This window comes from Taudactylus pleione, unplaced genomic scaffold (genome assembly GCF_031769625.1).
Source record: "Taudactylus pleione unplaced genomic scaffold, aTauple2 ptg000918l, whole genome shotgun sequence".
Classification (NCBI taxonomy): domain Eukaryota; kingdom Metazoa; phylum Chordata; class Amphibia; order Anura; family Myobatrachidae; genus Taudactylus; species Taudactylus pleione.
In genome coordinates this window covers 4,994,131-5,019,876 of record NW_028285319.1, presented here as the reverse complement: position 1 = coordinate 5,019,876, position 25,746 = coordinate 4,994,131, and positions in this window count along the sequence as shown.

Here is a 25,746-nt window from a genome sequence, read left to right as displayed (position 1 = left end):
TGTTGTTATAGAGGCTCTCTTCAAGATTTATGGTGCGTACACACTAGGCGATAAAGTGGAATACTCAGGGAGCATATCGTGTAGTGTGTACACACCATTACACAGTTTATGTGTTTCCAAATGGTTTTGATGGAAACTGTTCTTTGTCCACAGTCATTCCACCGCCAATACCAGCACCCACTGGTGTCGTGTCACCGGCGGCTACCCCACCACCACCACCACCCACTCGTGTCTCCATGCCGTGTAAGTAAAGTACTCCACATTGTTTTGTACAGCACTGTATCGCTCTCCTTTTTTACCCTTGTCAGTCTCTCTCTCTCTCTGTCTTTCTCTCTTCCTCTCCCCCTCCCTCTCTCTTTATCTCCCTCTGTCTGTGTTTTTTGTTGTTATAGAGGCTCTGTTCAAGATTTATGGTGCGTACACACTAGGCGATAAAGTGGACGACTCAGGGAGCATATCGTGTAGTGTGTACGCACCATTACGCAGTTTATGTGTTTCCAAATGGTTTTGATGGAAACTGTTCTTTGTCCACAGTCATTCCACTGCCAACACCAGCACCCACTGGCGGCGTGTCACCGATGGCTACCCAACCACCACCACCCACTTGTGTCTCCATGCCGCGTAAGTAAAGTACACCACATTGTTTTGTACAGCACTGTATCACTCTCCTTTTTTACCCTTGTCAGTCTCTCTCTATCTATCTCTCTGTCTTTCTCTCTTCCTCTTGCCCTCCCTCTCTCTTTTTCTCCCACTGTCTGTGTTTGTTTTTTGTTGTTATAGAGGCTCTGTTCAAGATTTATGGTGCGTACACACTAGGCGATAAAGTGGACGACTCAGGGAGCATATCGTGTAGTGTGTACACACCATTACACAGTTTATGTGTTTCCAAATGGTTTTGATGGAAACTGTTCTTTGTCCACAGTCATTCCACCGCCAATACCAGCACCCACTGGTGGCGTGTCACCGGCGGCTACCCCACCACCACCACCACCCACTCGTGTCTCCATGCCGTGCAAGTAAAGTACACCACATTGTTTTGTACAGCACTGTATCACTCTCCTTTTTTACCCTTGTCAGTCTCTCTCTCTCTCTGTCTTTCTCTCTTCCTCTCCCCCTCCCTCTCTCTTTTTCTCCCTCTGTCTGTGTTTGTTTTTGTTGTTATAGAGGCTCTGTTCAAGATTTATGGTGCGTAAACACTAGGCGATAAAGTGGACGACTCAGGGAGCATATCGTGTAGTGTGTACGCACCATTACACAGTTTATGTGTTTCCAAATGGTTTTGATGGAAACTGTTCTTTGTCCACAGTCATTCCACCACCAACACCAGCACCCACTGGCGGCGTGTCACCGGCGGCTACCCCACCACCACCACCAACTCGTGTCTCCATGCCGCGCAAGTAAAGTACACCACATTGTTTTGTACAGCACTGTATCACTCTCCTTTTTTACCCTTGTCTGTCTCTCTCTATCTATCTCTCTGTCTTTCTCTCTTCCTCTCCCACTCCCTCTCTCTTTTTCTCCCTCTGTCTGTGTTTGATTTTTGTTGTTATAGAGGCTCTCTTCAAGATTTATGGTGCGTACACACTAGGCGATAAAGTGGAATACTCAGGGAGCATATCGTGTAGTGTGTACACACCATTACACAGTTTATGTGTTTCCAAATGGTTTTGATGGAAACTGTTCTTTGTCCACAGTCATTCCACCGCCAATACCAGCACCCACTGGTGTCGTGTCACCGGTGGCTACCCCACCACCACCACCACCCACTCGTGTCTCCATGCCGTGTAAGTAAAGTACTCCACATTGTTTTGTACAGCACTGTATCGCTCTCCTTTTTTACCCTTGTCAGTCTCTCTCTCTCTCTGTCTTTCTCTCTTCCTCTCCCCCTCCCTCTCTCTTTATCTCCCTCTGTCTGTGTTTTTTGTTGTTATAGAGGCTCTGTTCAAGATTTATGGTGCGTACACACTAGGCGATAAAGTGGACGACTCAGGGAGCATATCGTGTAGTGTGTACGCACAAATACACAGTTTATGTGTTTCCAAATGGTTTTGATGGAAACTGTTCTTTGTCCACAGTCATTCCACCGCCAATACCAGCACGCACTGGCGGCGTGTCACCGGCGGCTACCCCACCACCACCACCCACTCGTGTCTCCATGCCGCGCAAGTAAAGTACACCACATTGTTTTGTACAGCACTGTATCACTCTCCTTTTTTTACCCTTGTCAGTCTCTCTCTCTCTCTGTCTTTCTCTCTTCCTCTCCCCCTCCCTCTCTCTTTTTCTCCCTCTGTTTGTGTTTTTTTTTTGTTGTTATAGAGGCTCTGTTCAAGATTTATGGTGCGTACACACTAGGCGATAAAGTGGACGACTCAGGGAGCATATCATGAAGTGTGTACGCACCATTACACAGTTTATGTGTTTCCAAATGGTTTTGATGGAAACTGTTCTTTGTCCACAGTCATTCCACCGCCAACACCAGCACCCACTGGCGGCGTGTCACTGGCGGCTACCCCGCCACCACCACCCACTCGTGTCTCCATGCTGCGTAAGTTAAATAGACCACATTGTTTTGTACAGCACTGTATCGCTCTCCTTTTTTACCCTTGCCAGTCTCTCTCTCTCTCTGTCTTTCTCTCTTCCTCTCCAATTCCCTCTCTCTTTTTCTCCCTCTGTCTGTGTTTGATTTTTGTTGTTATAGAGGCTCTCTTCAAGATTTATGGTGCGTACACACTAGGCGATAAAGTGGAATACTCAGGGAGCATATCGTGTAGTGTGTACACACCATTACACAGTTTATGTGTTTCCAAATGGTTTTGATGGAAACTGTTCTTTGTCCACAGTCATTCCACCGCCAATACCAGCACCCACTGGTGTCGTGTCACCGGCGGCTACCCCACCACCACCACCACCCACTCGTGTCTCCATGCCGTGTAAGTAAAGTACTCCACATTGTTTTGTACAGCACTGTATCGCTCTCCTTTTTTACCCTTGTCAGTCTCTCTCTCTCTCTGTCTTTCTCTCTTCCTCTCCCCCTCCCTCTCTCTTTATCTCCCTCTGTCTGTGTTTTTTGTTGTTATAGAGGCTCTGTTCAAGATTTATGGTGCGTACACACTAGGCGATAAAGTGGACGACTCAGGGAGCATATCGTGTAGTGTGTACGCACCATTACGCAGTTTATGTGTTTCCAAATGGTTTTGATGGAAACTGTTCTTTGTCCACAGTCATTCCACTGCCAACACCAGCACCCACTGGCGGCGTGTCACCGATGGATACCCAACCACCACCACCCACTTGTGTCTCCATGCCGCGTAAGTAAAGTACACCACATTGTTTTGTACAGCACTGTATCACTCTCCTTTTTTACCCTTGTCAGTCTCTCTCTATCTATCTCTCTGTCTTTCTCTCTTCCTCTTGCCCTCCCTCTCTCTTTTTCTCCCACTGTCTGTGTTTGTTTTTTGTTGTTATAGAGGCTCTGTTCAAGATTTATGGTGCGTACACACTAGGCGATAAAGTGGACGACTCAGGGAGCATATCGTGTAGTGTGTACACACCATTACACAGTTTATGTGTTTCCAAATGGTTTTGATGGAAACTGTTCTTTGTCCACAGTCATTCCACCACCAACACCAGCACCCACTGGCGGCGTGTCACCGGCGGCTACCCCACCACCACCACCAACTCGTGTCTCCATGCCGCGCAAGTAAAGTACACCACATTGTTTTGTACAGCACTGTATCACTCTCCTTTTTTACCCTTGTCAGTCTCTCTCTATCTATCTCTCTGTCTTTCTCTCTTCCTCTCCCACTCCCTCTCTCTTTTTCTCCCTCTGTCTGTGTTTGATTTTTGTTGTTATAGAGGCTCTCTTCAAGATTTATGGTGCGTACACACTAGGCGATAAAGTGGAATACTCAGGGAGCATATCGTGTAGTGTTTACACACCATTACACAGTTTATGTGTTTCCAAATGGTTTTGATGGAAACTGTTCTTTGTCCACAGTCATTCCACCGCCAATACCAGCACCCACTGGTGTCGTGTCACCGGTGGCTACCCCACCACCACCACCACCCACTCGTGTCTCCATGCCGTGTAAGTAAAGTACTCCACATTGTTTTGTACAGCACTGTATCGCTCTCCTTTTTTACCCTTGTCAGTCTCTCTCTCTCTCTGTCTTTCTCTCTTCCTCTCCCCCTCCCTCTCTCTTTATCTCCCTCTGTCTGTGTTTTTTGTTGTTATAGAGGCTCTGTTCAAGATTTATGGTGCGTACACACTAGGCGATAAAGTGGACGACTCAGGGAGCATATCGTGTAGTGTGTACGCACAAATACACAGTTTATGTGTTTCCAAATGGTTTTGATGGAAACTGTTCTTTGTCCACAGTCATTCCACCGCCAATACCAGCACCCACTGGCGGCGTGTCACCGGCGGCTACCCCACCACCACCACCCACTCGTGTCTCCATGCCGCGCAAGTAAAGTACACCACATTGTTTTGTACAGCACTGTATCACTCTCCTTTTTTTACCCTTGTCAGTCTCTCTCTCTCTGTCTTTCTCTCTTCCTCTCCCCCTCCCTCTCTCTTTTTCTCCCTCTGTCTGTGTTTTTTTTTTGTTGTTATAGAGGCTCTGTTCAAGATTTATGGTGCGTACACACTAGGCGATAAAGTGGACGACTCAGGGAGCATATCATGAAGTGTGTACGCACCATTACACAGTTTATGTGTTTCCAAATGGTTTTGATGGAAACTGTTCTTTGTCCACAGTCATTCCACCGCCAACACCAGCACCCACTGGCGGCGTGTCACTGGCGGCTACCCCGCCACCACCACCCACTCGTGTCTCCATGCTGCGTAAGTTAAATAGACCACATTGTTTTGTACAGCACTGTATCGCTCTCCTTTTTTACCCTTGCCAGTCTCTCTCTCTCTCTCTCTCTCTCTCTCTGTCTTTCGCTCTTCCTCTCCCGCTCCCTCTCTCTTTTTCTCCCTCTATCTGTGTTTGTTTTTTGTTGTTATAGAGGCTCTGTTCAAGATTTATGGTGCGTACACACTAGGCGATAAAGTGGACGACTCAGGGAGCATATCGTGTAGTGTGTACGCACCATTACGCAGTTTATGTGTTTCCAAATGGTTTTGATGGAAACTGTTCTTTGTCCACAGTCATTCCACTGCCAACACCAGCACCCACTGGCGGCGTGTCACCGATGGCTACCCAACCACCACCACCCACTTGTGTCTCCATGCCGCGTAAGTAAAGTACACCACATTGTTTTGTACAGCACTGTATCACTCTCCTTTTTTACCCTTGTCAGTCTCTCTCTATCTATCTCTCTGTCTTTCTCTCTTCCTCTCGCCCTCCCTCTCTCTTTTTCTCCCACTGTCTGTGTTTGTTTTTTGTTGTTATAGAGGCTCTGTTCAAGATTTATGGTGCGTACACACTAGATGATAAAGTGGACGACTCAGGGAGCATATCGTGTAGTGTGTACACACCATTACACAGTTTATGTGTTTCCAAATGGTTTTGATGGAAACTGTTCTTTGTCCACAGTCATTCCACCGCCAATACCAGCACCCACTGGCGGCGTGTCACCGGCGGCTACCCCACCACCACCACCACCCACTCGTGTCTCCATGCCGTGCAAGTAAAGTACACCACATTGTTTTGTACAGCACTGTATCACTCTCCTTTTTTACCCTTGTCAGTCTCTCTCTCTCTCTGTCTTTCTCTCTTCCTCTCCAATTCCCTCTCTCTTTTTCTCCCTCTGTCTGTGTTTGTTTTTGTTGTTATAGAGGCTCTGTTCAAGATTTATGGTGCGTAAACACTAGGCGATAAAGTGGACGACTCAGGGAGCATATCGTGTAGTGTGTACGCACCATTACACAGTTTATGTGTTTCCAAATGGTTTTGATGGAAACTGTTCTTTGTCCACAGTCATTCCACCACCAACACCAGCACCCACTGGCGGCGTGTCACCGGCGGCTACCCCACCACCACCACCAACTCGTGTCTCCATGCCGCGCAAGTAAAGTACACCACATTGTTTTGTACAGCACTGTATCACTCTCCTTTTTTACCCTTGTCAGTCTCTCTCTATCTATCTCTCTGTCTTTCTCTCTTCCTCTCCCACTCCCTCTCTCTTTTTCTCCCTCTTTCTGTGTTTGATTTTTGTTGTTATAGAGGCTCTCTTCAAGATTTATGGGGCGTACACACTAGGCGATAAAGTGGAATACTCAGGGAGCATATCGTGTAGTGTGTACACACCATTACACAGTTTATGTGTTTCCAAATGGTTTTGATGGAAACTGTTCTTTGTCCACAGTCATTCCACCGCCAATACCAGCACCCACTGGTGTCGTGTCACCGGCGGCTACCCCACCACCACCACCACCCACTCGTGTCTCCATGCCGTGTAAGTAAAGTACTCCACATTGTTTTGTACAGCACTGTATCGCTCTCCTTTTTTACCCTTGTCAGTCTCTCTCTCTCTCTGTCTTTCTCTCTTCCTCTCGCCCTCCCTCTCTCTTTTTCTCCCACTGTCTGTGTTTGTTTTTTGTTGTTATAGAGGCTCTGTTCAAGATTTATGGTGTGTACACACTAGGCGATAAAGTGGACGACTCAGGGAGCATATCGTGTAGTGTGTACACACCATTACACAGTTTATGTGTTTCCAAATGGTTTTGATGGAAACTGTTCTTTGTCCACAGTCATTCCACCGCCAATACCAGCACCCACTGGCGGCGTGTCACCGGCGGCTACCCCACCACCACCACCACCCACTCGTGTCTCCATGCCGTGCAAGTAAAGTACACCACATTGTTTTGTACAGCACTGTATCACTCTCCTTTTTTACCCTTGTCAGTCTCTCTCTCTGTCTTTCTCTCTTCCTCTCCAATTCCCTCTCTCTTTTTCTCCCTCTGTCTGTGTTTGTTTTTGTTGTTATAGAGGCTCTGTTCAAGATTTATGGTGCGTAAACACTAGGCGATAAAGTGGACGACTCAGGGAGCATATCGTGTAGTGTGTACGCACCATTACACAGTTTATGTGTTTCCAAATGGTTTTGATGGAAACTGTTCTTTGTCCACAGTCATTCCACCACCAACACCAGCACCCACTGGCGGCGTGTCTCCGGCGGCTACCCCACCACCACCACCAACTCGTGTCTCCAAGCCGTGTAAGTAAAGTACTCCACATTGTTTTGTACAGCACTGTATCGCTCTCCTTTTTTACCCTTGTCAGTCTCTCTCTCTCTCTGTCTTTCTCTCTTCCTCTCCCCCTCCCTCTCTCTTTATCTCCCTCTGTCTGTGTTTTTTGTTGTTATAGAGGCTCTGTTCAAGATTTATGGTGCGTACACACTAGGCGATAAAGTGGACGACTCAGGGAGCATATCGTGTAGTGTGTACGCACCATTACGCAGTTTATGTGTTTCCAAATGGTTTTGATGGAAACTGTTCTTTGTCCACAGTCATTCCACTGCCAACACCAGCACCCACTGGCGGCGTGTCACCGATGGCTACCCAACCACCACCACCCACTTGTGTCTCCATGCCGCGTAAGTAAAGTACACCACATTGTTTTGTACAGCACTGTATCACTCTCCTTTTTTACCCTTGTCAGTCTCTCTCTATCTATCTCTCTGTCTTTCTCTCTTCCTCTTGCCCTCCCTCTCTCTTTTTCTCCCACTGTCTGTGTTTGTTTTTTGTTGTTATAGAGGCTCTGTTCAAGATTTATGGTGCGTACACACTAGGCGATAAAGTGGACGACTCAGGGAGCATATCGTGTAGTGTGTACACACCATTACACAGTTTATGTGTTTCCAAATGGTTTTGATGGAAACTGTTCTTTGTCCACAGTCATTCCACCGCCAATACCAGCACCCACTGGCGGCGTGTCACCGGCGGCTACCCCACCACCACCACCACCCACTCGTGTCTCCATGCCGTGCAAGTAAAGTACACCACATTGTTTTGTACAGCACTGTATCACTCTCCTTTTTTACCCTTGTCAGTCTCTCTCTCTCTCTGTCTTTCTCTCTTCCTCTCCAATTCCCTCTCTCTTTTTCTCCCTCTGTCTGTGTTTGTTTTTGTTGTTATAGAGGCTCTGTTCAAGATTTATGGTGCGTAAACACTAGGCGATAAAGTGGACGACTCAGGGAGCATATCGTGTAGTGTGTACGCACCCTTACACAGTTTATGTGTTTCCAAATGGTTTTGATGGAAACTGTTCTTTGTCCACAGTCATTCCACCACCAACACCAGCACCCACTGGCGGCGTGTCACCGGCGGCTACCCCACCACCACCACCCACTCGTGTCTCCATGCTGCGTAAGTTAAATAGACCACATTGTTTTGTACAGCACTGTATCGCTCTCCTTTTTTACCCTTGCCAGTCTCTCTCTCTCTCTCTCTCTCTCTCTCTCTGTCTTTCGCTCTTCCTCTCCCGCTCCCTCTCTCTTTTTCTCCCTCTATCTGTGTTTGTTTTTTGTTGTTATAGAGGCTCTGTTCAAGATTTATGGTGCGTACACACTAGGCGATAAAGTGGACGACTCAGGGAGCATATCGTGTAGTGTGTACGCACCATTACGCAGTTTATGTGTTTCCAAATGGTTTTGATGGAAACTGTTCTTTGTCCACAGTCATTCCACTGCCAACACCAGCACCCACTGGCGGCGTGTCACCGATGGCTACCCAACCACCACCACCCACTTGTGTCTCCATGCCGCGTAAGTAAAGTACACCACATTGTTTTGTACAGCACTGTATCACTCTCCTTTTTTACCCTTGTCAGTCTCTCTCTATCTATCTCTCTGTCTTTCTCTCTTCCTCTCGCCCTCCCTCTCTCTTTTTCTCCCACTGTCTGTGTTTGTTTTTTGTTGTTATAGAGGCTCTGTTCAAGATTTATGGTGCGTACACACTAGATGATAAAGTGGACGACTCAGGGAGCATATCGTGTAGTGTGTACACACCATTACACAGTTTATGTGTTTCCAAATGGTTTTGATGGAAACTGTTCTTTGTCCACAGTCATTCCACCGCCAATACCAGCACCCACTGGCGGCGTGTCACCGGCGGCTACCCCACCACCACCACCACCCACTCGTGTCTCCATGCCGTGCAAGTAAAGTACACCACATTGTTTTGTACAGCACTGTATCACTCTCCTTTTTTACCCTTGTCAGTCTCTCTCTCTCTCTGTCTTTCTCTCTTCCTCTCCAATTCCCTCTCTCTTTTTCTCCCTCTGTCTGTGTTTGTTTTTGTTGTTATAGAGGCTCTGTTCAAGATTTATGGTGCGTAAACACTAGGCGATAAAGTGGACGACTCAGGGAGCATATCGTGTAGTGTGTACGCACCATTACACAGTTTATGTGTTTCCAAATGGTTTTGATGGAAACTGTTCTTTGTCCACAGTCATTCCACCACCAACACCAGCACCCACTGGCGGCGTGTCACCGGCGGCTACCCCACCACCACCACCAACTCGTGTCTCCATGCCGCGCAAGTAAAGTACACCACATTGTTTTGTACAGCACTGTATCACTCTCCTTTTTTACCCTTGTCAGTCTCTCTCTATCTATCTCTCTGTCTTTCTCTCTTCCTCTCCCACTCCCTCTCTCTTTTTCTCCCTCTGTCTGTGTTTGATTTTTGTTGTTATAGAGGCTCTCTTCAAGATTTATGGGGCGTACACACTAGGCGATAAAGTGGAATACTCAGGGAGCATATCGTGTAGTGTGTACACACCATTACACAGTTTATGTGTTTCCAAATGGTTTTGATGGAAACTGTTCTTTGTCCACAGTCATTCCACCGCCAATACCAGCACCCACTGGTGTCGTGTCACCGGCGGCTACCCCACCACCACCACCACCCACTCGTGTCTCCATGCCGTGTAAGTAAAGTACTCCACATTGTTTTGTACAGCGCTGTATCGCTCTCCTTTTTTACCCTTGTCAGTCTCTCTCTCTCTCTGTCTTTCTCTCTTCCTCTCGCCCTCCCTCTCTCTTTTTCTCCCACTGTCTGTGTTTGTTTTTTGTTGTTATAGAGGCTCTGTTCAAGATTTATGGTGCGTACACACTAGGCGATAAAGTGGACGACTCAGGGAGCATATCGTGTAGTGTGTACACACCATTACACAGTTTATGTGTTTCCAAATGGTTTTGATGGAAACTGTTCTTTGTCCACAGTCATTCCACCGCCAATACCAGCACCCACTGGCGGCGTGTCACCGGCGGCTACACCACCACCACCACCACCCACTCGTGTCTCCATGCCGTGCAAGTAAAGTACACCACATTGTTTTGTACAGCACTGTATCACTCTCCTTTTTTACCCTTGTCAGTCTCTCTCTCTCTCTGTCTTTCTCTCTTCCTCTCCAATTCCCTCTCTCTTTTTCTCCCTCTGTCTGTGTTTGTTTTTGTTGTTATAGAGGCTCTGTTCAAGATTTATGGTGCGTAAACACTAGGCGATAAAGTGGACGACTCAGGGAGCATATCGTGTAGTGTGTACGCACCATTACACAGTTTATGTGTTTCCAAATGGTTTTGATGGAAACTGTTCTTTGTCCACAGTCATTCCACCACCAACACCAGCACCCACTGGCGGCGTGTCTCCGGCGGCTACCCCACCACCACCACCAACTCGTGTCTCCAAGCCGTGTAAGTAAAGTACTCCACATTGTTTTGTACAGCACTGTATCGCTCTCCTTTTTTACCCTTGTCAGTCTCTCTCTCTCTCTGTCTTTCTCTCTTCCTCTCCCCCTCCCTCTCTCTTTATCTCCCTCTGTCTGTGTTTTTTGTTGTTATAGAGGCTCTGTTCAAGATTTATGGTGCGTACACACTAGGCGATAAAGTGGACGACTCAGGGAGCATATCGTGTAGTGTGTACGCACAAATACACAGTTTATGTGTTTCCAAATGGTTTTGATGGAAACTGTTCTTTGTCCACAGTCATTCCACCGCCAATACCAGCACCCACTGGCGGCGTGTCACCGGCGGCTACCCCACCACCACCACCAACTCGTGTCTCCATGCCGCGCAAGTAAAGTACACCACATTGTTTTGTACAGCACTGTATCACTCTCCTTTTTTACCCTTGTCAGTCTCTCTCTATCTATCTCTCTGTCTTTCTCTCTTCCTCTCCCACTCCCTCTCTCTTTTTCTCCCTCTGTCTGTGTTTGATTTTTGTTGTTATAGAGGCTCTCTTCAAGATTTATGGGGCGTACACACTAGGCGATAAAGTGGAATACTCAGGGAGCATATCGTGTAGTGTGTACACACCATTACACAGTTTATGTGTTTCCAAATGGTTTTGATGGAAACTGTTCTTTGTCCACAGTCATTCCACCGCCAATACCAGCACCCACTGGTGTCGTGTCACCGGCGGCTACCCCACCACCACCACCACCCACTCGTGTCTCCATGCCGTGTAAGTAAAGTACTCCACATTGTTTTGTACAGCGCTGTATCGCTCTCCTTTTTTACCCTTGTCAGTCTCTCTCTCTCTCTGTCTTTCTCTCTTCCTCTCGCCCTCCCTCTCTCTTTTTCTCCCACTGTCTGTGTTTGTTTTTTGTTGTTATAGAGGCTCTGTTCAAGATTTATGGTGCGTACACACTAGGCGATAAAGTGGACGACTCAGGGAGCATATCGTGTAGTGTGTACACACCATTACACAGTTTATGTGTTTCCAAATGGTTTTGATGGAAACTGTTCTTTGTCCACAGTCATTCCACCGCCAATACCAGCACCCACTGGCGGCGTGTCACCGGCGGCTACACCACCACCACCACCACCCACTCGTGTCTCCATGCCGTGCAAGTAAAGTACACCACATTGTTTTGTACAGCACTGTATCACTCTCCTTTTTTACCCTTGTCAGTCTCTCTCTCTCTCTGTCTTTCTCTCTTCCTCTCCAATTCCCTCTCTCTTTTTCTCCCTCTGTCTGTGTTTGTTTTTGTTGTTATAGAGGCTCTGTTCAAGATTTATGGTGCGTAAACACTAGGCGATAAAGTGGACGACTCAGGGAGCATATCGTGTAGTGTGTACGCACCATTACACAGTTTATGTGTTTCCAAATGGTTTTGATGGAAACTGTTCTTTGTCCACAGTCATTCCACCACCAACACCAGCACCCACTGGCGGCGTGTCTCCGGCGGCTACCCCACCACCACCACCAACTCGTGTCTCCAAGCCGTGTAAGTAAAGTACTCCACATTGTTTTGTACAGCACTGTATCGCTCTCCTTTTTTACCCTTGTCAGTCTCTCTCTCTCTCTGTCTTTCTCTCTTCCTCTCCCCCTCCCTCTCTCTTTATCTCCCTCTGTCTGTGTTTTTTGTTGTTATAGAGGCTCTGTTCAAGATTTATGGTGCGTACACACTAGGCGATAAAGTGGACGACTCAGGGAGCATATCGTGTAGTGTGTACGCACAAATACACAGTTTATGTGTTTCCAAATGGTTTTGATGGAAACTGTTCTTTGTCCACAGTCATTCCACCGCCAATACCAGCACCCACTGGCGGCGTGTCACCGGCGGCTACCCCACCACCACCACCCACTCGTGTCTCCATGCCGCGCAAGTAAAGTACACCACATTGTTTTGTACAGCACTGTATCACTCTCCTTTTTTTACCCTTGTCAGTCTCTCTCTCTCTGTCTTTCTCTCTTCCTCTCCCCCTCCCTCTCTCTTTTTCTCCCTCTGTCTGTGTTTTTTTTTTGTTGTTATAGAGGCTCTGTTCAAGATTTATGGTGCGTACACACTAGGCGATAAAGTGGACGACTCAGGGAGCATATCATGAAGTGTGTACGCACCATTACACAGTTTATGTGTTTCCAAATGGTTTTGATGGAAACTGTTCTTTGTCCACAGTCATTCCACCGCCAACACCAGCACCCACTGGCGGCGTGTCACTGGCGGCTACCCCGCCACCACCACCCACTCGTGTCTCCATGCTGCGTAAGTTAAATAGACCACATTGTTTTGTACAGCACTGTATCGCTCTCCTTTTTTACCCTTGCCAGTCTCTCTCTCTCTCTCTCTCTCTCTCTCTCTGTCTTTCGCTCTTCCTCTCCCGCTCCCTCTCTCTTTTTCTCCCTCTATCTGTGTTTGTTTTTTGTTGTTATAGAGGCTCTGTTCAAGATTTATGGTGCGTACACACTAGGCGATAAAGTGGACGACTCAGGGAGCATATCGTGTAGTGTGTACGCACCATTACGCAGTTTTTGTGTTTCCAAATGGTTTTGATGGAAACTGTTCTTTGTCCACAGTCATTCCACTGCCAACACCAGCACCCACTGGCGGCGTGTCACCGATGGCTACCCAACCACCACCACCCACTTGTGTCTCCATGCCGCGTAAGTAAAGTACACCACATTGTTTTGTACAGCACTGTATCACTCTCCTTTTTTACCCTTGTCAGTCTCTCTCTATCTATCTCTCTGTCTTTCTCTCTTCCTCTCGCCCTCCCTCTCTCTTTTTCTCCCACTGTCTGTGTTTGTTTTTTGTTGTTATAGAGGCTCTGTTCAAGATTTATGGTGCGTACACACTAGATGATAAAGTGGACGACTCAGGGAGCATATCGTGTAGTGTGTACACACCATTACACAGTTTATGTGTTTCCAAATGGTTTTGATGGAAACTGTTCTTTGTCCACAGTCATTCCACCGCCAATACCAGCACCCACTGGCGGCGTGTCACCGGCGGCTACCCCACCACCACCACCACCCACTCGTGTCTCCATGCCGTGCAAGTAAAGTACACCACATTGTTTTGTACAGCACTGTATCACTCTCCTTTTTTACCCTTGTCAGTCTCTCTCTCTCTCTGTCTTTCTCTCTTCCTCTCCAATTCCCTCTCTCTTTTTCTCCCTCTGTCTGTGTTTGTTTTTGTTGTTATAGAGGCTCTGTTCAAGATTTATGGTGCGTAAACACTAGGCGATAAAGTGGACGACTCAGGGAGCATATCGTGTAGTGTGTACGCACCATTACACAGTTTATGTGTTTCCAAATGGTTTTGATGGAAACTGTTCTTTGTCCACAGTCATTCCACCACCAACACCAGCACCCACTGGCGGCGTGTCACCGGCGGCTACCCCACCACCACCACCAACTCGTGTCTCCATGCCGCGCAAGTAAAGTACACCACATTGTTTTGTACAGCACTGTATCACTCTCCTTTTTTACCCTTGTCAGTCTCTCTCTATCTATCTCTCTGTCTTTCTCTCTTCCTCTCCCACTCCCTCTCTCTTTTTCTCCCTCTTTCTGTGTTTGATTTTTGTTGTTATAGAGGCTCTCTTCAAGATTTATGGGGCGTACACACTAGGCGATAAAGTGGAATACTCAGGGAGCATATCGTGTAGTGTGTACACACCATTACACAGTTTATGTGTTTCCAAATGGTTTTGATGGAAACTGTTCTTTGTCCACAGTCATTCCACCGCCAATACCAGCACCCACTGGTGTCGTGTCACCGGCGGCTACCCCACCACCACCACCACCCACTCGTGTCTCCATGCCGTGTAAGTAAAGTACTCCACATTGTTTTGTACAGCACTGTATCGCTCTCCTTTTTTACCCTTGTCAGTCTCTCTCTCTCTCTGTCTTTCTCTCTTCCTCTCGCCCTCCCTCTCTCTTTTTCTCCCACTGTCTGTGTTTGTTTTTTGTTGTTATAGAGGCTCTGTTCAAGATTTATGGTGTGTACACACTAGGCGATAAAGTGGACGACTCAGGGAGCATATCGTGTAGTGTGTACACACCATTACACAGTTTATGTGTTTCCAAATGGTTTTGATGGAAACTGTTCTTTGTCCACAGTCATTCCACCGCCAATACCAGCACCCACTGGCGGCGTGTCACCGGCGGCTACCCCACCACCACCACCACCCACTCGTGTCTCCATGCCGTGCAAGTAAAGTACACCACATTGTTTTGTACAGCACTGTATCACTCTCCTTTTTTACCCTTGTCAGTCTCTCTCTCTCTCTGTCTTTCTCTCTTCCTCTCCCCCTCCCTCTCTCTTTATCTCCCTCTGTCTGTGTTTTTTGTTGTTATAGAGGCTCTGTTCAAGATTTATGGTGCGTACACACTAGGCGATAAAGTGGACGACTCAGGGAGCATATCGTGTAGTGTGTACGCACCATTACGCAGTTTATGTGTTTCCAAATGGTTTTGATGGAAACTGTTCTTTGTCCACAGTCATTCCACTGCCAACACCAGCACCCACTGGCGGCGTGTCACCGATGGCTACCCAACCACCACCACCCACTTGTGTCTCCATGCCGCGTAAGTAAAGTACACCACATTGTTTTGTACAGCACTGTATCACTCTCCTTTTTTACCCTTGTCAGTCTCTCTCTATCTATCTCTCTGTCTTTCTCTCTTCCTCTTGCCCTCCCTCTCTCTTTTTCTCCCACTGTCTGTGTTTGTTTTTTGTTGTTATAGAGGCTCTGTTCAAGATTTATGGTGCGTACACACTAGGCGATAAAGTGGACGACTCAGGGAGCATATCGTGTAGTGTGTACACACCATTACACAGTTTATGTGTTTCCAAATGGTTTTGATGGAAACTGTTCTTTGTCCACAGTCATTCCACCGCCAATACCAGCACCCACTGGCGGCGTGTCACCGGCGGCTACCCCACCACCACCACCACCCACTCGTGTCTCCATGCCGTGCAAGTAAAGTACACCACATTGTTTTGTACAGCACTGTATCACTCTCCTTTTTTACCCTTGTCAGTCTCTCTCTCTCTCTGTCTTTCTCTCTTCCTCTCCAATTCCCTCTCTCTTTTTCTCCCTCTGTCTGTGTTTGTTTTTGTTGTTATAGAGGCTCTGTTCAAGATTTATGGTGCGTAAACACTAGGCGATAAAGTGGACGACTCAGGGAGCATATCGTGTAGTGTGTACGCACCATTACACAGTTTATGTGTTTCCAAATGGTTTTGATGGAAACTGTTCTTTGTCCACAGTCATTCCACCACCAACACCAGCACCCACTGGCGGCGTGTCACCGGCGGCTACCCCACCACCACCACCAACTCGTGTCTCCATGCCGCGCAAGTAAAGTACACCACATTGTTTTGTACAGCACTGTATCACTCTCCTTTTTTACCCTTGTCAGTCTCTCTCTATCTATCTCTCTGTCTTTCTCTCTTCCTCTCCCACTCCCTCTCTCTTTTTCTCCCTCTGTCTGTGTTTGATTTTTGTTGTTATAGAGGCTCTCTTCAAGATTTATGGTGCGTACACACTAGGCGATAAAGTGGAATACTCAGGGAGCATATCGTGTAGTGTTTACACACCATTACACAGTTTATGTGTTTCCAAATGGTTTTGATGGAAACTGTTCTTTGTCCACAGTCATTCCACCGCCAATACCAGCACCCACTGGTGTCGTGTCACCGGTGGCTACCCCACCACCACCACCACCCACTCGTGTCTCCATGCCGTGTAAGTAAAGTACTCCACATTGTTTTGTACAGCACTGTATCGCTCTCCTTTTTTACCCTTGTCAGTCTCTCTCTCTCTCTGTCTTTCTCTCTTCCTCTCCCACTCCCTCTCTCTTTATCTCCCTCTGTCTGTGTTTTTTGTTGTTATAGAGGCTCTGTTCAAGATTTATGGTGCGTACACACTAGGCGATAAAGTGGACGACTCAGGGAGCATATCGTGTAGTGTGTACGCACAAATACACAGTTTATGTGTTTCCAAATGGTTTTGATGGAAACTGTTCTTTGTCCACAGTCATTCCACCGCCAATACCAGCACCCACTGGCGGCGTGTCACCGGCGGCTACCCCACCACCACCACCACCCACTCGTGTCTCCATGCCGCGCAAGTAAAGTACACCACATTGTTTTGTACAGCACTGTATCACTCTCCTTTTTTTACCCTTGTCAGTCTCTCTCTCTCTGTCTTTCTCTCTTCCTCTCCCCCTCCCTCTCTCTTTTTCTCCCTCTGTCTGTGTTTTTTTTTTGTTGTTATAGAGGCTCTGTTCAAGATTTATGGTGCGTACACACTAGGCGATAAAGTGGACGACTCAGGGAGCATATCATGAAGTGTGTACGCACCATTACACAGTTTATGTGTTTCCAAATGGTTTTGATGGAAACTGTTCTTTGTCCACAGTCATTCCACCGCCAACACCAGCACCCACTGGCGGCGTGTCACTGGCGGCTACCCCGCCACCACCACCCACTCGTGTCTCCATGCTGCGTAAGTTAAATAGACCACATTGTTTTGTACAGCACTGTATCGCTCTCCTTTTTTACCCTTGCCAGTCTCTCTCTCTCTCTCTCTCTCTCTCTCTCTCTCTCTCTCTGTCTTTCGCTCTTCCTCTCCCGCTCCCTCTCTCTTTTTCTCCCTCTATCTGTGTTTGTTTTTTGTTGTTATAGAGGCTCTGTTCAAGATTTATGGTGCGTACACACTAGGCGATAAAGTGGACGACTCAGGGAGCATATCGTGTAGTGTGTACGCACCATTACGCAGTTTATGTGTTTCCAAATGGTTTTGATGGAAACTGTTCTTTGTCCACAGTCATTCCACTGCCAACACCAGCACCCACTGGCGGCGTGTCACCGATGGCTACCCAACCACCACCACCCACTTGTGTCTCCATGCCGCGTAAGTAAAGTACACCACATTGTTTTGTACAGCACTGTATCACTCTCCTTTTTTACCCTTGTCAGTCTCTCTCTATCTATCTCTCTGTCTTTCTCTCTTCCTCTCGCCCTCCCTCTCTCTTTTTCTCCCACTGTCTGTGTTTGTTTTTTGTTGTTATAGAGGCTCTGTTCAAGATTTATGGTGCGTACACACTAGATGATAAAGTGGACGACTCAGGGAGCATATCGTGTAGTGTGTACACACCATTACACAGTTTATGTGTTTCCAAATGGTTTTGATGGAAACTGTTCTTTGTCCACAGTCATTCCACCGCCAATACCAGCACCCACTGGCGGCGTGTCACCGGCGGCTACCCCACCACCACCACCACCCACTCGTGTCTCCATGCCGTGCAAGTAAAGTACACCACATTGTTTTGTACAGCACTGTATCACTCTCCTTTTTTACCCTTGTCAGTCTCTCTCTCTCTCTGTCTTTCTCTCTTCCTCTCCAATTCCCTCTCTCTTTTTCTCCCTCTGTCTGTGTTTGTTTTTGTTGTTATAGAGGCTCTGTTCAAGATTTATGGTGCGTAAACACTAGGCGATAAAGTGGACGACTCAGGGAGCATATCGTGTAGTGTGTACGCACCATTACACAGTTTATGTGTTTCCAAATGGTTTTGATGGAAACTGTTCTTTGTCCACAGTCATTCCACCACCAACACCAGCACCCACTGGCGGCGTGTCACCGGCGGCTACCCCACCACCACCACCAACTCGTGTCTCCATGCCGCGCAAGTAAAGTACACCACATTGTTTTGTACAGCACTGTATCACTCTCCTTTTTTACCCTTGTCAGTCTCTCTCTATCTATCTCTCTGTCTTTCTCTCTTCCTCTCCCACTCCCTCTCTCTTTTTCTCCCTCTGTCTGTGTTTGATTTTTGTTGTTATAGAGGCTCTCTTCAAGATTTATGGGGCGTACACACTAGGCGATAAAGTGGAATACTCAGGGAGCATATCGTGTAGTGTGTACACACCATTACACAGTTTATGTGTTTCCAAATGGTTTTGATGGAAACTGTTCTTTGTCCACAGTCATTCCACCGCCAATACCAGCACCCACTGGTGTCGTGTCACCGGCGGCTACCCCACCACCACCACCACCCACTCATGTCTCCATGCCGTGTAAGTAAAGTACTCCACATTGTTTTGTACAGCACTGTATCGCTCTCCTTTTTTACCCTTGTCAGTCTCTCTCTCTCTCTGTCTTTCTCTCTTCCTCTCGCCCTCCCTCTCTCTTTTTCTCCCACTGTCTGTGTTTGTTTTTTGTTGTTATAGAGGCTCTGTTCAAGATTTATGGTGCGTACACACTAGGCGATAAAGTGGACGACTCAGGGAGCATATCGTGTAGTGTGTACACACCATTACACAGTTTATGTGTTTCCAAATGGTTTTGATGGAAACTGTTCTTTGTCCACAGTCATTCCACCGCCAATACCAGCACCCACTGGCGGCGTGTCACCGGCGGCTACACCACCACCACCACCACCCACTCGTGTCTCCATGCCGTGCAAGTAAAGTACACCACATTGTTTTGTACAGCACTGTATCACTCTCCTTTTTTACCCTTGTCAGTCTCTCTCTCTCTCTGTCTTTCTCTCTTCCTCTCCAATTCCCTCTCTCTTTTTCTCCCTCTGTCTGTGTTTGTTTTTGTTGTTATAGAGGCTCTGTTCAAGATTTATGGTGCGTAAACACTAGGCGATAAAGTGGACGACTCAGGGAGCATATCGTGTAGTGTGTACGCACCATTACACAGTTTATGTGTTTCCAAATGGTTTTGATGGAAACTGTTCTTTGTCCACAGTCATTCCACCACCAACACCAGCACCCACTGGCGGCGTGTCTCCGGCGGCTACCCCACCACCACCACCACCCACTCGTGTCTCCAAGCCGTGTAAGTAAAGTACTCCACATTGTTTTGTACAGCACTGTATCGCTCTCCTTTTTTACCCTTGTCAGTCTCTCTCTCTCTCTGTCTTTCTCTCTTCCTCTCCAATTCCCTCTCTCTTTTTCTCCCTCTGTCTGTGTTTGTTTTTGTTGTTATAGAGGCTCTGTTCAAGATTTATGGTGCGTAAACACTAGGCGATAAAGTGGACGACTCAGGGAGCATATCGTGTAGTGTGTACGCACAAATACACAGTTTATGTGTTTCCAAATGGTTTTGATGGAAACTGTTCTTTGTCCACAGTCATTCCACCACCAACACCAGCACCCACTGGCGGCGTGTCACCGGCGGCTACCCCACCACCACCACCAACTCGTGTCTCCATGCCGCGCAAGTAAAGTACACCACATTGTTTTGTACAGCACTGTATCACTCTCCTTTTTTACCCTTGTCAGTCTCTCTCTATCTATCTCTCTGTCTTTCTCTCTTCCTCTCCCACTCCCTCTCTCTTTTTCTCCCTCTTTCTGTGTTTGATTTTTGTTGTTATAGAGGCTCTCTTCAAGATTTATGGGGCGTACACACTAGGCGATAAAGTGGAATACTCAGGGAGCATATCGTGTAGTGTGTACACACCATTACACAGTTTATGTGTTTCCAAATGGTTTTGATGGAAACTGTTCTTTGTCCACAGTCATTCCACCGCCAATACCAGCACCCACTGGTGTCGTGTCACCGGCGGCTACCCCACCACCACCACCACCCACTCGTGTCTCCATGCCGTGTAAGTAAAGTACTCCACATTGTTTTGTACAGCACTGTATCGCTCTCCTTTTTTACCCTTGTCAGTCTCTCTCTCTCTCTGTCTTTCTCTCTTCCTCTCGCCCTCCCTCTCTCTTTTTCTCCCACTGTCTGTGTTTGTTTTTTGTTGTTATAGAGGCTCTGTTCAAGATTTATGGTGCGTACACACTAGGCGATAAAGTGGACGACTCAGGGAGCATATCGTGTAGTGTGTACACACCATTACACAGTTTATGTGTTTCCAAATGGTTTTGATGGAAACTGTTCTTTGTCCACAGTCATTCCACCGCCAATACCAGCACCCACTGGCGGCGTGTCACCGGCGGCTACACCACCACTACCACCACCCACTCGTGTCTCCATGCCGTGCAAGTAAAGTACACCACATTGTTTTGTACAGCACTGTATCACTCTCCTTTTTTACCCTTGTCAGTCTCTCTCTCTCTCTGTCTTTCTCTCTTCCTCTCCAATTCCCTCTCTCTTTTTCTCCCTCTGTCTGTGTTTGTTTTTGTTGTTATAGAGGCTCTGTTCAAGATTTATGGTGCGTAAACACTAGGCGATAAAGTGGACGACTCAGGGAGCATATCGTGTAGTGTGTACGCACCATTACACAGTTTATGTGTTTCCAAATGGTTTTGATGGAAACTGTTCTTTGTCCACAGTCATTCCACCACCAACACCAGCACCCACTGGCGGCGTGTCTCCGGCGGCTACCCCACCACCACCACCAACTCGTGTCTCCAAGCCGTGTAAGTAAAGTACTCCACATTGTTTTGTACAGCACTGTATCGCTCTCCTTTTTTACCCTTGTCAGTCTCTCTCTCTCTCTGTCTTTCTCTCTTCCTCTCCCCCTCCCTCTCTCTTTATCTCCCTCTGTCTGTGTTTTTTGTTGTTATAGAGGCTCTGTTCAAGATTTATGGTGCGTACACACTAGGCGATAAAGTGGACGACTCAGGGAGCATATCGTGTAGTGTGTACGCACAAATACACAGTTTATGTGTTTCCAAATGGTTTTGATGGAAACTGTTCTTTGTCCACAGTCATTCCACCGCCAATACCAGCACCCACTGGCGGCGTGTCACCGGCGGCTACCCCACCACCACCACCCACTCGTGTCTCCATGCCGCGCAAGTAAAGTACACCACATTGTTTTGTACAGCACTGTATCACTCTCCTTTTTTTACCCTTGTCAGTCTCTCTCTCTCTGTCTTTCTCTCTTCCTCTCCCCCTCCCTCTCTCTTTTTCTCCCTCTGTCTGTGTTTTTTTTTTGTTGTTATAGAGGCTCTGTTCAAGATTTATGGTGCGTACACACTAGGCGATAAAGTGGACGACTCAGGGAGCATATCATGAAGTGTGTACGCACCATTACACAGTTTATGTGTTTCCAAATGGTTTTGATGGAAACTGTTCTTTGTCCACAGTCATTCCACCGCCAACACCAGCACCCACTGGCGGCGTGTCACTGGCGGCTACCCCGCCACCACCACCCACTCGTGTCTCCATGCTGCGTAAGTTAAATAGACCACATTGTTTTGTACAGCACTGTATCGCTCTCCTTTTTTACCCTTGCCAGTCTCTCTCTCTCTCTCTCTCTCTCTCTCTGTCTTTCGCTCTTCCTCTCCCGCTCCCTCTCTCTTTTTCTCCCTCTATCTGTGTTTGTTTTTTGTTGTTATAGAGGCTCTGTTCAAGATTTATGGTGCGTACACACTAGGCGATAAAGTGGACGACTCAGGGAGCATATCGTGTAGTGTGTACGCACCATTACGCAGTTTATGTGTTTCCAAATGGTTTTGATGGAAACTGTTCTTTGTCCACAGTCATTCCACTGCCAACACCAGCACCCACTGGCGGCGTGTCACCGATGGCTACCCAACCACCACCACCCACTTGTGTCTCCATGCCGCGTAAGTAAAGTACACCACATTGTTTTGTACAGCACTGTATCACTCTCCTTTTTTACCCTTGTCAGTCTCTCTCTATCTATCTCTCTGTCTTTCTCTCTTCCTCTCGCCCTCCCTCTCTCTTTTTCTCCCACTGTCTGTGTTTGTTTTTTGTTGTTATAGAGGCTCTGTTCAAGATTTATGGTGCGTACACACTAGATGATAAAGTGGACGACTCAGGGAGCATATCGTGTAGTGTGTACACACCATTACACAGTTTATGTGTTTCCAAATGGTTTTGATGGAAACTGTTCTTTGTCCACAGTCATTCCACCGCCAATACCAGCACCCACTGGCGGCGTGTCACCGGCGGCTACCCCACCACCACCACCACCCACTCGTGTCTCCATGCCGTGCAAGTAAAGTACACCACATTGTTTTGTACAGCACTGTATCACTCTCCTTTTTTACCCTTGTCAGTCTCTCTCTCTCTCTGTCTTTCTCTCTTCCTCTCCAATTCCCTCTCTCTTTTTCTCCCTCTGTCTGTGTTTGTTTTTGTTGTTATAGAGGCTCTGTTCAAGATTTATGGTGCGTAAACACTAGGCGATAAAGTGGACGACTCAGGGAGCATATCGTGTAGTGTGTACGCACCATTACACAGTTTATGTGTTTCCAAATGGTTTTGATGGAAACTGTTCTTTGTCCACAGTCATTCCACCACCAACACCAGCACCCACTGGCGGCGTGTCACCGGCGGCTACCCCACCACCACCACCAACTCGTGTCTCCATGCCGCGCAAGTAAAGTACACCACATTGTTTTGTACAGCACTGTATCACTCTCCTTTTTTACCCTTGTCAGTCTCTCTCTATCTATCTCTCTGTCTTTCTCTCTTCCTCTCCCACTCCCTCTCTCTTTTTCTCCCTCTTTCTGTGTTTGATTTTTGTTGTTATAGAGGCTCTCTTCAAGATTTATGGGGCGTACACACTAGGCGAAAAAGTGGAATACTCAGGGAGCATATCGTGTAGTGTGTACACACCATTACACAGTTTATGTGTTTCCAAATGGTTTTGATGGAAACTGTTCTTTGTCCACAGTCATTCCACCGCCAATACCAGCACCCACTGGTGTCGTGTCACCGGCGGCTACCCCACCACCACCACCACCCACTCGTGTCTCCATGCCGTGTAAGTAAAGTACTCCACATTGTTTTGTACAGCACTGTATCGCTCTCCTTTTTTACCCTTGTCAGTCTCTCTCTCTCTCTGTCTTTCTCTCTTCCTCTCGCCCTCCCTCTCTCTTTTTCTCCCACTGTCTGTGTTTGTTTTTTGTTGTTATAGAGGCTCTGTTCAAGATTTATGGTGCGTACACACTAGGCGATAAAGTGGACGACTCAGGGAGCATATCGTGTAGTGTGTACACACCATTACACAGTTTATGTGTTTCCAAATGGTTTTGATGGAAACTGTTCTTTGTCCACAGTCATTCCACCGCCAATACCAGCACCCACTGGTGGCGTGTCACCGGCGGCTACACCACCACCACCACCACCCACTCGTGTCTCCATGCCGTGCAAGTAAAGTACACCACATTGTTTTGTACAGCACTGTATCACTCTCCTTTTTTACCCTTGTCAGTCTCTCTCTCTCTCTGTCTTTCTCTCTTCCTCTCCAATTCCCTCTCTCTTTTTCTCCCTCTGTCTGTGTTTGTTTTTGTTGTTATAGAGGCTCTGTTCAAGATTTATGGTGCGTAAACACTAGGCGATAAAGTGGACGACTCAGGGAGCATATCGTGTAGTGTGTACGCACCATTACACAGTTTATGTGTTTCCAAATGGTTTTGATGGAAACTGTTCTTTGTCCACAGTCATTCCACCACCAACACCAGCACCCACTGGCGGCGTGTCTCCGGCGGCTACCCCACCACCACCACCAACTCGTGTCTCCAAGCCGTGTAAGTAAAGTACTCCACATTGTTTTGTACAGCACTGTATCGCTCTCCTTTTTTACCCTTGTCAGTCTCTCTCTCTCTCTGTCTTTCTCTCTTCCTCTCCCCCTCCCTCTCTCTTTATCTCCCTCTGTCTGTGTTTTTTGTTGTTATAGAGGCTCTGTTCAAGATTTATGGTGCGTACACACTAGGCGATAAAGTGGACGACTCAGGGAGCATATCGTGTAGTGTGTACGCACCATTACGCAGTTTATGTGTTTCCAAATGGTTTTGATGGAAACTGTTCTTTGTCCACAGTCATTCCACTGCCAACACCAGCACCCACTGGCGGCGTGTCACCGATGGCTACCCAACCACCACCACCCACTTGTGTCTCCATGCCGCGTAAGTAAAGTACACCACATTGTTTTGTACAGCACTGTATCACTCTCCTTTTTTACCCTTGTCAGTCTCTCTCTATCTATCTCTCTGTCTTTCTCTCTTCCTCTTGCCCTCCCTCTCTCTTTTTCTCCCACTGTCTGTGTTTGTTTTTTGTTGTTATAGAGGCTCTGTTCAAGATTTATGGTGCGTACACACTAGGCGATAAAGTGGACGACTCAGGGAGCATATCGTGTAGTGTGTACACACCATTACACAGTTTATGTGTTTCCAAATGGTTTTGATGGAAACTGTTCTTTGTCCACAGTCATTCCACCGCCAATACCAGCACCCACTGGCGGCGTGTCACCGGCGGCTACCCCACCACCACCACCACCCACTCGTGTCTCCATGCCGTGCAAGTAAAGTACACCACATTGTTTTGTACAGCACTGTATCACTCTCCTTTTTTACCCTTGTCAGTCTCTCTCTCTCTCTGTCTTTCTCTCTTCCTCTCCAATTCCCTCTCTCTTTTTCTCCCTCTGTCTGTGTTTGTTTTTGTTGTTATAGAGGCTCTGTTCAAGATTTATGGTGCGTAAACACTAGGCGATAAAGTGGACGACTCAGGGAGCATATCGTGTAGTGTGTACGCACCCTTACACAGTTTATGTGTTTCCAAATGGTTTTGATGGAAACTGTTCTTTGTCCACAGTCATTCCACCACCAACACCAGCACCCACTGGCGGCGTGTCACCGGCGGCTACCCCACCACCACCACCAACTCGTGTCTCCATGCCGCGCAAGTAAAGTACACCACATTGTTTTGTACAGCACTGTATCACTCTCCTTTTTTACCCTTGTCAGTCTCTCTCTATCTATCTCTCTGTCTTTCTCTCTTCCTCTCCCACTCCCTCTCTCTTTATCTCCCTCTGTCTGTGTTTTTTGTTGTTATAGAGGCTCTGTTCAAGATTTATGGTGCGTACACACTAGGCGATAAAGTGGACGACTCAGGGAGCATATCGTGTAGTGTGTACGCACAAATACACAGTTTATGTGTTTCCAAATGGTTTTGATGGAAACTGTTCTTTGTCCACAGTCATTCCACCGCCAATACCAGCACCCACTGGCGGCGTGTCACCGGCGGCTACCCCACCACCACCACCCACTCGTGTCTCCATGCCGCGCAAGTAAAGTACACCACATTGTTTTGTACAGCACTGTATCACTCTCCTTTTTTTACCCTTGT